The following is a 17,291-nucleotide window of genomic DNA, read 5'->3' on the forward strand; positions in this document are numbered from 1 at the left end:
CTGGCCATAGGCTGAAATTGTGATTAAAGAAAAAGTCTATTCCCTCAGTCTGACTTTGGCCCTGTTAGGTTGTCATTCTCTCTGACAGGGCAAAGAAAACTCAGCTGCCAATTTTTATGACAAGAACAGCATTATCTCATATGTATTCTAGTACCCAACTTCAAAGCAAACTTTCATTTCAACTGTCTCAGTAGAATAACACATTTGTCTTTTATTTGTTTCAATACTGAGTCAAGGAAGCTTTCTATACCAGCAGTTTTCCCAAAGAAGGGGAAAAATTCAACATTAAAAACAACCACCTACACAGTCCTCTAAACACGGCTTTCTGAGTTAAAGTATAAAAGATTTGCAATGAGAGAAAATCACATAGAATGTCTATTTCTGTGTAGAAACAAGAAACTAAAGAGGAAACCCAAAATAGGAGGGATGGAAGCCAAGCTGCCAGTGACTCAATAGGGGACCTTTAGTAAATCACTTAACCTGGTCTCATTGCCTTTCAAACTAATGCAGACCTACCCTCACCTTTGAACCTTTTAATCCCTTCGTCCCATTTATTTTGCTTCCAAGACTTCCTCTGGGTCTCTGCAACATCCCTACCTCCTTTCTCTATGACTAAACTGATTTCTTAATACCTTTTCTGGGTAGATTTCCCCCCCTTCCCTCTTAATCTTGCTCTGTATGCTTAGGATGGTTCTAGTGAGTCAGAGATATCCTTTTAGAATCACAGTTTCCATTAAGCCTTCCTGTAACAAGCTGCAAGTTACTGCTCACACTTTTTATTTTAGCAATTATTAAAGCAACAGAAACTTCTCTTACTTTTTATTCCAAAAGTTTCATCTCACTGTTTAATAAACTGCCTTGGTAAGATTTCACTCAGCAAGAGATGTGACGTTTCTTCGGAGCAATTATATCTTGCAGTCTCTGCTTCCTGCTTTCTGTTTTCCGAACCAGGGTCATGTGTACAGAAATAGATTTGGGGAAATGACACATTTGCCCTAGACCTAGATGAAAGAGTTGTTTATATCTTAGGTGAGGAAATGGATAAAAGTAATTAAAGGCTAGAGGTGGTGTGAGAACCAGATTTAAAAGTACAGTTTAACACCATATATTATAGTTGTGCCCTATTGGTACTATTGGTTTTATTAAAACTTTGGGACTTGGTTTATAATCACATCTACACTGCAGAATTCTTGTAGAAATGCATTATGCATTGTAGAAATTCTTAGAACACTACATAACATGTAATCTTGCTGAAAATTAACTAATATTCTTAAACACCATTTCTTAATAATCTTTATTTCTAAATGGAAACACCACAAAACCATAGTATAAGAGGGATACAATTCCACACAATTCCCACCACGAGAACTCCGTATCCCATACCCTCCCTTAATAATTTTGTTATTCTTTATCCCTCTCGGGAGTATGGGCCCAGGATCATTATGGGATGCAGAACATGGGCATTGACAGGTTGATCCATACTCCCAACCTGTCTCTCTCTTTCCCTAGTGGGGCAGAGCTCTGGGAAAGCAGGTCTCCAGGACACATTGGTGGGGTCCTCTGCCCAGGGAAGTCTGGCTAAACACCATTTTTATAACATTAAACTGAATTCATTGAGAAGTAGGAAAACCCTAGAGAATCATAAATACTTTTTATTATTATAATTTTTATTAGTGACTTAATAATGATTGAAAAAAATGTGGTATAAGGGGGGTACAATTCCATACAGCTCCTACCACCAGAGTTCCATATCCCCTCTCCTCCAATGGAAGTTTCCCTATTCTTTATCCATCTGGGAGTATGGACCAAAGATCTTTATGAGGTGCAGAAAGTGGGAGGTCTGGCTTCTATAATTGCTTTTCTGCTGGACATGAGCATTGACAGTTCGACTCATACTCCCAACATATTTCTGTCTTTCCCTGGGGGAGTAGGATTCTTGGGGGGCTGGGGTTCCGGGACACAGTGGTGAGGTTGTCTGCCCAGGGAATTCATGTTGGCATCATGGAAGCATCTGCAACTTGGTGACTGAAAAGCATTAAGATATAAAGCAGGACAACAATTTGTTTAATAATCAGGAGCCTAAAGGTAAAAGTATAGTAGATGAAATTTGGTCTTCAAGTTGGAAGGAGCTAGGAAGTCTATTTGAGGTATATTCCAAGGGGCTCATGACTATTAATTTTTGACTGATCCCAACAGCTAATATGCAGGTAGGCTAGAAGTATTGTCTGGGAAGATGGTCTTAGAGTTGAGAATATGACTAGAAAGCTAGATAAGGGAAGAGAGAAGCTCCTAAATATGGGAAAAGTACATAAATATGATTAACTGTAAAACCCATGGATCTCATCTGAGGCCCATATATATTCACATTTAGCACAGGAGCCTGTGTAACCTCTGCACTCCTGTCAGTTTAAGATCTCATTCCATGGTCATAGCTGGGAACATTCGGGGTTGCACTCATTTCAAGACCAGTCTTCCTGTAGTGGAAGAGTATATTGAACAAGCCTCCCTCTGGAGAGTGGGGCAATTTCTACCATGTTGTTATACATTGAGGGCAAGATCCTATAGAGGCCCATAAGAGGGTTTATAATGTTGTTCCTTATGGAGATGGCCAGTGATGGTGGAGAGAGGGATCTGTTAGCAGTCTAGGCTCATCTTATCTATATGGGAATCCAAGGATTCCCTGACTAGAGGCCCAGATAATGAGGTGGCCTGGTAGTAACCAAAAGAGTCATCATTAATGTGTGCTGGTGTCTTGCCCTTTTCCAGCTTTTGTACACCTTACTTTATCTGACACAGTTGGACTTAGAGGATTGAGGGAAGTGAAATAGAGAATAGGTGAGGAAGATATCTATGTTTAAGTAGAAAGTATTTTATTAAGTATCTTATGGTATCTTTTATAAGTTTTCTTGCTTGCTGTACTTATTGAGTCACTGTATATTATTGCACACTTTTACTTTAAGCTATATATTTCCCCCCAACTTATGGATACATGTGCACATGTGCCCTATTCATGGGACCTGGTCTGTATCTAGGTTTTGTAACTTTTTTAGAAAGTGCACCACCCAATATGGAACTAGTGAGTTCTATAAGTTAGGAAAGATCTCACCCGAGTATTGGAACTGGAAGGTTGACATTAAAGGCCTGGCATCTCTGGACAAAGTCCAAAGTGGAACATATAAAGGTGGCACTGGTTGCATTGATTTGGTTGAGATCAGCAGATACAGTATCAAATGGTATGGATCAAGAGAAGCATCAAGGAAAATGAGCAAAGCCCCAGAGGTTCCAGGGTTGGGAGATAGTTATTGCTATAATCAAATTATTTGGCATTTGGGTTAACTTTGAAAATCCCTTTGTTAAGATTTGCTGTATCATACACAACATCACCATAATTTATGTCCTTTGACATTATTTGTATATAACAGTGTCTTTTTTTGTTTTTAAATCACTTTATTGGTGGGTTTATGGTTTTTTTAAAATTTATTTATTTAAGGAAGGAGACATTAACAAAATTGTAGGATGGGGGGGGAGTACAAATCCACACAGTTCCTGCCACCCAATCTCCATATCCCATCCCCTCCCCAATAGCTTTCCCATTCCCTATCCCTCTGGGAGCATGGACCCAGGGTCTTTGTGGGTTGCAGAAGGTGGGAGGTCTGGCTTCTGTAATTGCTTCCCCAACAGTGTCTTATAGAGTAACACCACTGGTTGCTTCTGTTCTCCCTGGTCTAAGCTTTTAAGATAGTTAGTATTTCAAAGACTCAGTCTGTGCATTAAAAAGTTTGAGACATTCAATAAATTTTCCCCTCTCATATTAATTAAATAGTGGTTTATATGATTACAAGTTAATAGGAGTGTACATAAACACTATTCCCACCACCGAAAGACTGTGTCCCATCCCATCCTCCCCTCCCCCCAGTGAATCCGAACATCCACCTTCACCCTCCACTGAGAGATTTTTACTTTGGTGCCCTACTCCAAACTCAGTCAAATCCTTTGAGTTTCTCTTACTGTTCTTCTTTTTAAACTTCTGTTTATGAGAGGGATCATTCCATACTTGTCTTTTGTCTTTCTGACTTAGCTCACTTAACATAACTCCTTCTATCTCCATCCAAGATGGATCAGAGAAGGTGGGTTCATTGTTCTTTTTTTTTTTTTTAGTTCTTTTTTAAAATATTTATTTATTCCCTTTTGTTCCCCTTGTTGTTTTATTGTTGTAGTTAGTTATGTTATTGACATCATCATTGTTAGATAGGACAGACAGAAATGGAGAGAGGAGGGGAAGACAGAAAGGGGGAGAGAAAGATAGATACCTGCAGACCTGCTTCACCACTTGTGAAGCGACTTCCCTGCAGATGGGGAGCCAAGGACTCAAACTGGGATCCTTGTGCCAGACCTTGATCTTTGTGCCACCTGTGCTTAACCTGGGTTCATTGTTTTTAATAGCTGCTTAGTATTCTATTGTGTAAATATACCACAGTTTTCTCAGCCACTTATCTGTTGTTGGGCACCTGGGTTGCTTCCAGGTTTTAGCTATTACGAATTGTGCTGCTATGAACGTAGGTGTACACATATCTTTTTGGTTAGGTGTTATGGAGTCCTTGGAGGTATATCCCTAGGAGAGGAATTGCTGGGTCATATGGAAGGTCCATATCTAGCCTTGTGAGAGTTCTCCAGACTGTTCTCCACAGAGGTTGGACCCATTTACATTCCCACCAGCAGTGCAGAAGGGTTCCTCTTTTCCCACAGCCTCTCCATAATTTGTTGCTCCTGTCCTTTTTGATGTATGTTATTCACACAGGAGTGAGGTGGTGTATCAGTGTTGTCTTTATTTGCATTTCTCTGACAATCAGTGACCTGGAGCAGTTATTCATATGTTTGTTAGCCTTTTGGATCTCTTCTGTAGTGAATGTTCTGTTCATATCCCCTGCCCATTTTTGGATGGGGTCATTTGCTTTTTTGTTGCTAAGTTTGCTGAGCTCTTTGTATATTTTAGTTATTAGTCTTTTGTCTGATATATGGCATGTGAAGATCTTCTCCCATTCTGTGAGGGGTCTCTTTGTGTGATGGTTTTTTTGGCTGTGCAGAAACTTTTCAATTTGATGTAGTCCTGTTGATTTGTTTTTGTTTTAGTCTTTCTTGAAATTGGGTTTGTATCATCAAAGATGTTCTTGAGGTTTCGATGGGAAAATGTTCCACCAATGTTTTCCTATAAGTAATTGATAGTTTCTGGTCTAACATCTAGGTGCTTGATCCATTTGAAGTTGACTTTTATTTCTGGTGAGATAAAGTGGTTCAGTTATTTTCCCAGTTTTTTACTTTGGTGCAACACTCCAAACTACTGTCAATTTTTTTTAAAGAAAGGATTAATTAACAAAACCATAGGGTAGAAGGGGTACAATTCCACACAATTCCCACCAGCCAATCTCCATTTCCCACCCCCTCCCCTGATAGCTTTCCCATTCCCTATCCCTCTGGGAGCATGGACCCAGGGTCATTGTGGGTTACAGAAGGTAGAAGGTCTAGCTTCTGTAATTGCTTCCCCGCTGAACATGAACGTTAATTGTTCAGTCCATATTCCTAGTCTGCCTCTCCCTTTCCCTAGTAGGGTGGGTCTCTGGGGAAGCAGAGCTCCAGGACACATTGGTGGGGTCTTCAGTCTAGGGAAGCCTGGCCGGCATCCTGATGACATCTGGAACCTGGTGACTGAAAAGAGAGATAACATATGAAGCCAAACAAATTGTTGAGCAATCATGGACCCAAAGCTTGGAATAGTGGAGAGGAAGTGGTAGGGGGATACTCACTGCAAACTCTAGTGTACTTCTGCTTTCAGTTATATATTTTGCAGTTGTTTATGGATACGTGTGAAAATATGCTCTCTCTCACAGAAACTAGTGTATAGCTAGGTTTCGGAACTTTGTTAGAAAGTGAACCACCTGAGATGAAATTAGAGTATACTATGAAAGGAAAGGTCTCACCCGAGTAATGAAGCTGAAGAGTTGTCATTCCACACGTGAAGTCTCTGGACACAGTCTGAAGTGAAGCATGTTGAGGTGGCAATCGTTGTATTGGTTAGGTTGTGATCGGCAGATGCAATATTATTTGATATGGATTGGGAGAGGCATACGGGAAAGTGGGTCCTATCCAATGGTTCCAGGACTGGGGGAAGTAGGAGCTCTATAGTGGAGATGTGAGGTTCCTGCTGTCTTAGGGTTCAAAAAGACAATAGATAGTTAATGTTAACATCACATTATTTGGTAATTGGGTTAACTTTGAAAAGTCCTTTTGTTATTGTTTGCTGTACAGTACCCAGTATCTTGTATATAGCTGTGGTATTGGTTGCTTCTGACCTACTTGGTCTAGGCTTTTAGGAGAGTCTGCATATAAATTACATAGCCTATATATTGAAAAGATTCAGTTTGTGTTTTGAAATACTTCGAGACATACAATTAATTTTCCCCCTCTCCTATTAATTAACTAGTGATTTATATGACTGCATTTTACTAGGAGTGTACATAAACACCATTCCCACCCAAAAAGACTGTGACACATCCCTCGCACCCACTCCCATCCCCCAATGGCCCAGGAAGCTGCATGTCTACCCTTCACCACAGGGTTTTTACTATGGTGCCCTATTTACAATTTGGTCAGGTCCTGCTTTTAGTTTCCCTTTCAGATCTTCTTATTCAACTTCTGTTGATGACTGGGATCATCCCATACTCATCGTTATCTTTCTGACTTAGCTCACTTAACATAATTCCTTCTAGCTCTGTCCAAGATGGGTCAGAGAAGGTGGGTTCATTGTTCTTGATAGCTGCATAGTATTCCATTGTGTATATATACCAAAGCTTTCTCAGCCACTCATCTTTTGTTGAGCACCTGGGTTGCTTCCAGGTTTTAACTATTATGAATTGTGCTGCTATGAACATAGGAGTACACACCTCTTTTTGGTTGGGTGTTATGGAGTCCTTGGGGTATAACCCCAGGAGAGGAATTACTGGATCATATGGAAGGTCCATGTCTAGCCTTGTGAGAGTTTTCCAGACTGCTCTCCACAGAGGCTGTAACAATTGACATTCCCACCAGCAATGCAAAAGGGTTCCTCTGTCCCCACAACCTCTCCAGCATTTGATGCTGCTGTCCTTTTTGATGTATGCCATTCTTACAGGAGTGAGGTGGTATCTTAGTGTTGTCTTAATTTGCATTTCTCTGACAATCAGTGACCAGAGCAGTTTTTCATATGTTTGGTAGCCTTTTGGATCTCCTCTGTAGTGAATGTTTTGTTCATATCCTCTGCCCATTTTTGAATGGGGTCATTTGCTTTTTTGGTGCTAAGTTTGCTGAGCTCTTTATGTATTTTGGCGATTAGTTTCTTGTCTGATGTATGGCATGTGAAGATCTTCTCCCATTCTGTGAGGGGTCTCTCTGTTTGTTTAATAGTTTCTTTGGATGTGCAGAAGCTTTTCAATTTGATGTAGTCCCATTGGTTTGTTTCTGCTTTAGTCTTCCTTGCAATTGGGTTTGATTCATCAAAGATGTCCTTGAGGTGTAGGTGGAAAAGTGTTTTACCAACGTTTTCCTCTAAGTATTTGATTGTTTCTGGTCTGACATCTAGATCTTTGATCCATTTTGAGTTGATTTTTGTTTCTGGTGAGATAAAGTGGTTCAATTTCATTCTTCTATATGTTACAACCCAGTTTTCCCAGCACCATTTATTGAAGAGAGCCTCCTTCTTCCATTTAATCCTTTGGGCCCCCTTATCAAAGATTAGATGTTCATAGGTGTGGGGATTTATTTCTGGGCTTTCAATTCTGTTCCACTGGTCTGTGTGCCTATTTTTGTTCCAGTACCATGCTGTTTTGATGATGATGGCTTTATAATATAGTTTAAGGTCTGGGCGTGTGATGCCTCCATTTCTGTTTCTTTTCCTCAAGATGGTTTTGGCAATTCTAGGTGTTTTCAGGTTCCAGATAAATGATTGTAGTGTTTGTTCTATTCTCTTAAAGAAGCTTGGTGGAACTTTGATGGGTATTGCATTAAATTTATATATGGCTCTGGGGAGAATATTCATTTTGATGATATTTATCCTTCCAATCCATGAGCATGGGATATCTTTCCATTTCTTGGTATCAGTTTCTATTTCCTTGAGTAGCGACTCATAGTTTTCAGCATACAAGTCTTTCACTTCTTTGGTCAACTTTATTCCTAGGTATTTGATTGATTTTGCTGAAACAGTAAATGGGAGTGATTTCTGGATGTCTTCTTCTTCAGATTTAGTGTTTGCATAAAGAAATGCCACTGATTTTTGTACATTGTTTTTGTAGCCTGATGCCTTGCTATATTGCCTAATAACTTCCAGTAATTTTCTGCTGGATTCTTTAGGTCTTTCTATGTATACTATCATATCATCTGCAAATAGTGAGAGCTTGACTTCTTCCCTTCCAATCTGTATTCCTTTGATTTCTTTCCTTTGCCTGATTGCCATGGCAAGAACTTCCAATACTATGTTGAAGAGTAACGGTGACAGTGGGCAGCCCTGTCTAGTTCCCGATCTGAGGGGGAATGCTTTCAGCTTCTGTCCATTGAGTATGATGTTGGCTGTAGGTTTGCTATATATAGACTCCACTATCTTGAGGAATTTCCCATCTATTCCCATTTTTTTGTAGAGTTTTGAGCATGCATGGGTGTTGGATCTTGTCAAAGGCTTTCTCTGCATCTATTGAGATAATCATGTGGTTTTTGGCTTTGCTTTTATTGATGTGGTGAATGACATTGATTGACTTACGGATGTTGAACCAGCCTTGCATTCCTGGGATGAATCCCACTTGGTCATGATGAACAATCTTTTTGATGTGTTGCTGTATCCGGTTGGCCAAGATCTTGTTTAATATTTTGGCATCTATGTTCATCAGAGATATTGGTCTGTAGTTTTCCTTTTTTGTTCTGTCCCTATCAGCTTTAGGTGTCAGGGTGATGTTGGCTTCATAGAAGGTGGAAGGGAGTATTCCTGTTTCTTCAATCTTATGGAAAAGCTTAAGAAGTATGGGTACTAACTGTTTCCTGAAAGTTTTGTAGAATTCGTTTGTGAAGCCATCTGGTCAAGGGCTTTTGTTGTTGGGGAGATTCTTAATAACGGTTTCAATTTCTTTGTCTGTAATTGGTGCATTTAGATTTTGTAGTTCTTCTTGGTTCAGTTTTGGAAGGGCATATGCTTCTAGGAATTGTTCCATTTCTTCCAGATTCTCTAGCTTGGTGGCGTATAGTTCTTCATAGAATTTTCACAGGATTCTCTGGATTTCTGTGGTGTCAGTTGTGATATCTCCTGCATTGTTTACAATTCTATTAATTTGAGTCTTCTCTCTTTTTTGTTTGGTGAGTCTGGCTAGGGGTTTGTCAATTTTGTTTAATATTTCAAAGAACCAACATTTGGCTTCATTGATCTTTTGTATGGTTCTTTTATTTTCGATGTTGTTTATTTCTGCTCTAACTTTAGTGATTTCTGTCCTTCTGGTTGCTTTAGGGTTCCCTTGTTCCTCTTCCTCTAAGTCCTTGAGGTGTGCAGTAAGGTCATTCATTTGAGCTTCTTCTTGGTGTTTAATATGTGATGGCTATAAGTTTCCCTCTCAGTACTGCTTTAGCTGTGTCCCAAATATTTTGATAGGTTGTGTCTTCATTTTCATTTGTTTCCAGGAAAATTTGAATTTCCTGTTTGAGTGAGTCTCGGACCCAGTGGTTCTTAAGGAGTATGTTGTTTAGTTTCCAAATTCTGTGACTTTTAATAATTTTCTGTTTGTTGTTAAATGTTAGTTTTACTCCACTGTGGTCTGAGAAGATACTTGGGATGATTTCAATGCTCTTGAATTTATTGATGCTGTCTTTGTGGCCTAACATGTGGTCTATCCTTGAGTATGTGTCAAAGGCTTTCTCTGCATCTATTGAGATAATCATGTGGTTTTTGGCTTTGCTTTTATTGATGTGGTGAATGACATTGATTGACTTACGGATGTTGAATCAACCTTGCATTCCTGGGATGAATCCCACTTGGTCGTGATGAACAATCTTTTTGATATGTTGCTGTATCCAGTTGGCCAAGATCTTGTTTAATATTTTGGCATCTATGTTCATCAGAGATATTGGTCTGTAGTTTTCCTTTTTTGTTCTGTCCCTATCAGCTTTAGGTGTCAGGGTGATGTTGGCTTCATAGAAGGTGGAAGGGAGTATTCCTGTTTCTTCAATCTTATGGAAAAGCTTAAGAAGTATGGGTACTAACTGTTTCCTGAAAGTTTTGTAGAATTCGTTTGTGAAGCCATCTGGTCAAGGGCTTTTGTTGTTGGGGAGATTCTTAATAACGGTTTCAATTTCTTTGTCTGTGATTGGTGCATTTAGATTTTGTAGTTCTTCTTGGTTCAGTTTTGGAAGGGCATATGCTTCTAGGAATTGTTCCATTTCTTCCAGATTCTCTAGCTTGGTGGCATATAGTTCTTTATAGAAGTTTCGCTACAGAGTATATCCAAAAGGCTAACAAACATATGAAAAACTGCTCTAGGTCACTGATTGTCAGAGAAATGCAAATTAAGACAACACTAAGATACCACCTCACCCCTGTAAGAATGGCATACATCAAAAAGGACAGCAGCAATAAATGCTGGAGAGGTTGTGGGGAGAGAGGAACCCTTTTACATTGCTGGTGGGAATGTAAATTGGTACAGCCTCTGTGGAGAGCAGTCTGGAAAACTCTCACAAGGCTAGACATGGACCTTCCATATGATCCAGTAATTCCTCTCCTGGAGTTGTACCCCAAGGACTCCATAACACCCTACCAAAAAGAGGTGTGTACTCCTATGTTCATAGCAGCACAATTCATAATAGCTAAAACCTGGAAGCAACCCAGGTGCTCAACAAAAGATGAGTGGCTGAGAAAGCTGTGGTATATATACACAATGGAATACTATGCAGCTATCAAGAACAATGAACCCACCTTCTCTGACCCATCTTGGACAGAGCTAGAAGGAATTATGTTAAGTGAGCTAAGTCAGAAAGATAAAGATGAGTATGGGATGATCCCACTCATCAACAGAAGTTGACTAAGGAGATCTTTAAGGGAAACTAAAAGCAGGACCTGACCAAATTGTAAGTAGGGCACCGAAGTAAAAACCCTGTGGTTAAGGGTAGGCATGAAGCTTCCTGGGCCATTGGGGGGTGGGAGTGGGTGGGAGGGATGGGTCACAGTCTTTTGGTGGTGGGAATGGTGTTTATGTACACTCCTAGCAAAATGTAGGGGGAAAATCAATTGTATGTCTCAAAGTTTTTCAAGACACAAACTGAATCTTTTTAATATATAGGCTGTGTATTTGATATGTGGACTCTCTCAAAAGCCTAGACCAAGTAGATCAGAAGCATCCAATAGCACAGCTATATACAAGATACTGGGTACTGTACAGCAAACCCTAACAAAAGGACTTTTCAAAGTTAACCCAATTACCAAATAATGTGATGATAACATTAACTATCTATTGTCTTTTTGAACCCTAAGACAGCAGGAACCTCACATCTCCACTATAGAACCTCTACTTCCCCCAATCCTGGAACCCCTGGATAGGGCCCACTTTCCCGTATGCCTCTCCCAATCCATATCAAATAATATTGCATCTGCCGATCACAACCTAACCAACACAAGGATTGCCACCTCAACATGCTTCACTTCAGACTGAGTCCAGAGACTTCACGTGTGAAATGACAACCCTACAGCTTCATTACTCGGGTGAGACCTTTCCTTTCATAGTATACTCTAATTTATTCTCAGGTGGTTCACTTTCTAACAAAGTCCCCAAACCTAGATATATACCAGTTTCTTTGAGAGAGAGCATATGTTCACACAGATCCATAAACTACTGCAATATATATACCTGAAAGCAGAAGTACACTAGAGTTTGCAGTGAGTACCTCCCTAACACTTCCTCTCCACTATCCCAAGCTTTGGGTCCATGATTGCTCAACAATTTGTTTGGCTTCGTATGTTAACTCTCTTTTCAGTCACCAGGTTCCAGATGCCATTAAGATGCTGGCCTGGCTTCCCTCGATTGAAGACCCCACCAATGTGTCCTGGAGCTCAGCTTCCCCAGCGACACACCCTACTAGGGAAAGAGAGAGGCAGAGTGGGAGTATGGACCGACCAGTCAACGCCCATGTTCAGCAGGGAAGCAATTACAGAAGACAGACCTTCTACCTTCTGCAACCCACAATGACTCTGGGTCCATGCTCCCAGAGGGATAGAGAATGGGAAAGCTATCAGGGGAGGGGTTGGGATATGGAGATTGGGTGGTGGGAATTGTGTGGAGTTGTACCCTTCCTACCCTATGGTTTTGTTAATTAATCCTTTCTTAAATAAAAAAAAACTAAAAAATATTGAGATTTTTGCTGATGAGTGCAGAGATCTACTCATCTTGTAGCTGTCTTGGATAAACCTTTTGATAAATTCCCTTCCTCATTAAAACTACCACCTACCAATCTGGACTGGCCTGACTCTCTCTCCCATCTCTCTTTGCTGATACTAATTTGCAAACCCACAAACTTGATAGAGAGAAAAGGAAATCAAATTATATCTGGTACAATAATTTGGTTTTGTTATAATTCTTAGAATTCCTTGTCAATAATAATCCTTGATGAGAAAGTTAAGGAGGGCAATTTATAGCTTTTTCATCTACATTTAGCATTGTGTATTCTATTTTATAGAAAAGAAACATCAGATGGGGGCATAGTTAGATGGGGGAATAGTTTAGGAAATGTGGTAGTATGCCTGGCTGAGAAGCTGATTTCATTTCCTTTATCCATGAAAGGCTAGTGCTAGTGAGGCTGAGATGGAAATTGGCCTTCCACCCCTCATATGGCTGTAGCAAGTAGTCTTCTGATTTCTCACCCAGGGTAGTGTCAGTGGAGCCCAGTTGTGAATTGAGCATCACTGAAGTTGAATTGGTAGGAGGTGAAGCTAGATGGCACTCTGCTTCCTCCCCTCTTTCCTACTGTCAGGGGATTCCACTGAGTAAAGTGTTTTCACTCCACTCTGTGGCAAAGAAGTCATGCCAGTAAATAACTTCTTCACTTGATGATATCAACAGACTTAGTGAAAATCTTAGCTTTCACCCCCCCCACCACTCAAAAGTAATGAGTGGTGTGAGGCAGCATCTTGTTTTCAGTAGAAAAGTGTCAGCAGGGCCAAAGGGAAATTAAATCTTCATTCTACTTATGTTTTACAAGGCATTTTGAGTTGCTGTCCCACTTTTGTCAAGATGGTTGATGGGATCCACAGTTTTACTGCACAAAAAAAAAATGCACAGTAAATTATCTTCACACTTTATTTGAATTGAGGGTTGCCTGCTCAAAAGAGATTAAATAGGATTCAGAGTCACATAAAGTCTAGTATAAAATAGAGAATCCAAAGGGCTCTGGGGAAGTAGGGAAAGGAATGGGATGAAGGAACTCTGAGGTCCTGGTGCATGAAGGTGGAAAAAGCCTTAGAATGGGAGAGATGAGAGGTTATACTTATGTGTCAACACTTGTATTGTAATCCATTAGCCCCCCACACACACACATAAAGTGGGAAAAAAAAGAAAATATAAAAACAAAAAAACAAACAAAACTCCACTCACTCTTGGTTTCTCTGGATTCCAGTGTTTCATTTGAGTCTCAGGGTTCAGAAATGAACTTCATTGCATCATTAATAGTGATAGAAGAGAGGTTTTATTGAGTGCCTCCTACACAGGCACCATAAGGTTTTGGAGAAATGTCTGTCACATGTGTGTCCCATAATCTACTGCCTATGTCTGCCTCCTAAATTTCCAATCTCTCTAATGTCTCTAGTGTTTTTAATACTTTTAGTGACTCATGTAGGCTTACTTTCTCTCTTTATATTGGGTATGTGTGCATACAGCAATGTCAAGTATAAACATTTTGTGAGTATGTGTAAATATAAACATCTTAAAGGCATGCAAAATTGAAATGTCTCTGTTGTATATACTCTATATCTTATTTGACATCTCCAATTCTAATGATTATATCAGATTCTATGTTTACTTTGCAAATCCTGGCCTTACCCCAAGGATGTAGGCAAAATTCAGGGATATCATGTTAGCCTGAAGGCCTGTTGACCACTGTATGTGTTTACCCTGATATGGCCAAAATATCACCTGGCGGCTACAGGACGAACTACAGAGAAAGCAAAGAGTTTCTGACATGTCTGGTATAATACATATATATTAGTAATTAAGAAAACGTTTCAGTAGAGAAATAACAGGCATTATAATTTCTCCAACAAGAACATCCAAAATGACAGAATAATACGGGGAACACTATGCCAAGAACCAGGAAACCCACAGCATGAATAGAGGGGAAAAAATCAATTGCAAACACTGAGATGAATCAGATTTTCAGTTAATTGACATAGATTTTCATAGTTTTATTGCTGGGGTTCAGGCCTGTAAATCCACTGTTCCTGATGGCTTTTATTCCCCCTTTTATATAGAGAGTAAGAGACAGAGATAAAGTAGTAGAGGGGCCGGATGGTGACACACATGGTTGAGCACATACATTACAGTCCTCAAGGACCCAGGTCCAAGCCCCTGGTTCCCACCTGCAGGGGGAAAGCTTCACAAGTGGAGAACCATAACTGAATCTCTAAAAATAACCCTAACACAGAATGCCATATATTCTAGCATTCCACTTACATGCATTAGCTAGAATAGGCAAATGTATAGCGATAGAAAGTAAATTAGGTTGGCCAAATGTGATGTGATTGCTGATGGTTACATTATTTGGGGAATGATGAAAATGTCCTCAAATTAATTGAGGCAGTAATTGTACAATTCTAAATATACTAAAAGCCATAGAGTTACACACTTTGAGTGAGTGAAATTTATGGAATTCAAATTATGTCTCAATAAAACTTTTGAAATAGAAATAAATGTAATATTAATTTATTAGACTAGATTTGACCATTTTGTGTGTTTTAAAATATTTTATTGAAATAACATCAAATTATTGCATAAGTTGCAGTTGTGCCTTGTAAATCAATGTGTGTATATACTACACTAAGTCTAATTGTTTTTCCTACATCATAGAGTAGACACCTTTTAATTGATTTACCCACCTTGCTTCTCTGTTGTTTTTTTTTCTGGAACCATTAATTTGATCCTATAGTCTAAACATTTATTTTTGTTTTATTTACTTCACTTTTGTTTCCTATTTGTAATTTGAGTTGAATCACTAGTGTCAAGTAGTGAGTGTATTGTCCACGTTTTCTTTTTATGTATTTTATGCTTTCAGATCTTACATCTAAGTCTTTAATCCATTCTTAGTTACTTTTTAAAAATGTATATATTTATTTATTTATTCCCTTTTGTTGCCCTTGTTGTTTTATTGTTGTAGTTATTATTGTTATTGATGCCATTGTTGTTAGATAGGACAGAGAGAAATGGAGAGAGGAGGGGAAGACAGAGAGGAGGAGAGAAAGATAGACACCTGCAGACCTGCTTCACCTCTTGTGAAGCTACTCCACTGCAGGTGCAGAGCTCAAACCAGGATCCTTAAGTCGGTCCTTGCACTTTGCACCGCATGCTCTTAACCCGCTGCACTACCGCCCATCTCCCCTCAGTTACTTTTTGTATGTGGTGTTCATGTTTTTTTTTTCCACTATTTTGCATTTTGAAAATATATATGCCTTTTGTGCATATATTAAGTTTACAAGTAAAAGAAACATACAAATTCAATTCTACTTCAGTCATATTCTCTCCCCCCCTCTTTTTTTTATTAGAAATAGAGAGACAGAAGCAGAGATGAGGAAAGAAACCACTTCACTGAAACTTCTTTCAATGCAGTGGAAACTGAGGCTTATCCTGGGTTCTAGACATAAGCAAGGGAGCACAAATATCATATTCTTTTTATTGTAGTAATGATTTATTACAACATTTAAGTTTCATGTATACATGACAAAATCAACATGTGCATATGCTACAATAAGCTCACTGCTAAAATTCAGTAAGTATGCTAGATGCTATGTTGGGTATTACTTTGACAAAGACAAATGAAAATGAAACAGAATCTTAAACTCAGACAACTTATACTGGAGGAAGGAATGCATATAAATATTTGTAATCTGTTTTTACCATTTTCACATATTTGTTTCATATAGACACAGCTCCACTGCATACAAATACAGTAGTTAATGAAAAAATCAGAATCTTATACAGGTAAACTATATATGTTCTTCATGTTGAGCCACTCTTTTCATTCCTAAGAACTAGCAAAACTGAAGCTTGCTTCAAGCCAATTTGCATTCTTGAGACAATAAGATACTAGTAATATTTAAAGACCTTTCCTCTGGGCAGTAAATTACTTGTGAAATCAAACCTGCTCTACACTTCTATATTAACTTGGAGACAGTCACTATTTCTAGTTGTAACTCTTAGCTAGGCTAATATTTTGAATCAGTTGACAAGCTTGCAAATGTGAAAGGACAGACCTGATGTAACTCACTGGGCAATTTTCCATGAGTTGTCTTGACTCATTTAAAATTCTGTGAAGGCTATAATGATTGACAAAAAAGTTTCCCTAAAACTGTATTTATTTTGGAGCTATATTACCTTTTACTGGTGAACTTGGCACTTTAACCTAATGTAAACTGATTAAAATTAACAATCACACAGCAAGCTACTAATGTCCACATAGAGACAGGATATTTGTCCTATCAAATACAGTTAATAATCTCTTGGTAAATAGATGGAAATAAACTTTATGTAATCCAAGGTGAAAGAAAATAAAATACAGTCAGAACACTGCTATGCCTTAGATAAGATCTAGCAATGCCTGTTTATCCAAACCTTTTTAGAGCCCTGATCAGCTTTGGTTTATGGTGGTGTGGGAAACTGAACCTGGGACTTCAGAGTTTCAGGCATGAGAGTCTCTTTGAATAACCATTATGCTATCTACCCCCACCTTTATCCAAATTTTTGACTGGCCCCACTCCATTCATCATTAAGAGGGGATGTATGAATAAGGACACAAAATGAATAAGTGAATAATAGTTATCCAAAGACAATCACTATTGGCGTAGTGTTGTCTGTTCTAGAGTCAGCCTGCAGAGTTTCAAATCCACACTGGCTAGTACTAGACAGGTCTCTATTCCTCTCTGAGTCTTAATTTCCTCATCTATGTGATGGTACTAGAAACATAACTTACCACCTTAGATGTAGTACTTTAGAATAACATAAATACAAACTGTTCAGCATACTGGCTGGCACTTA

Source organism: Erinaceus europaeus, chromosome X (assembly GCF_950295315.1).
Source record: "Erinaceus europaeus chromosome X, mEriEur2.1, whole genome shotgun sequence".
Lineage (NCBI taxonomy): Eukaryota > Metazoa > Chordata > Mammalia > Eulipotyphla > Erinaceidae > Erinaceus > Erinaceus europaeus.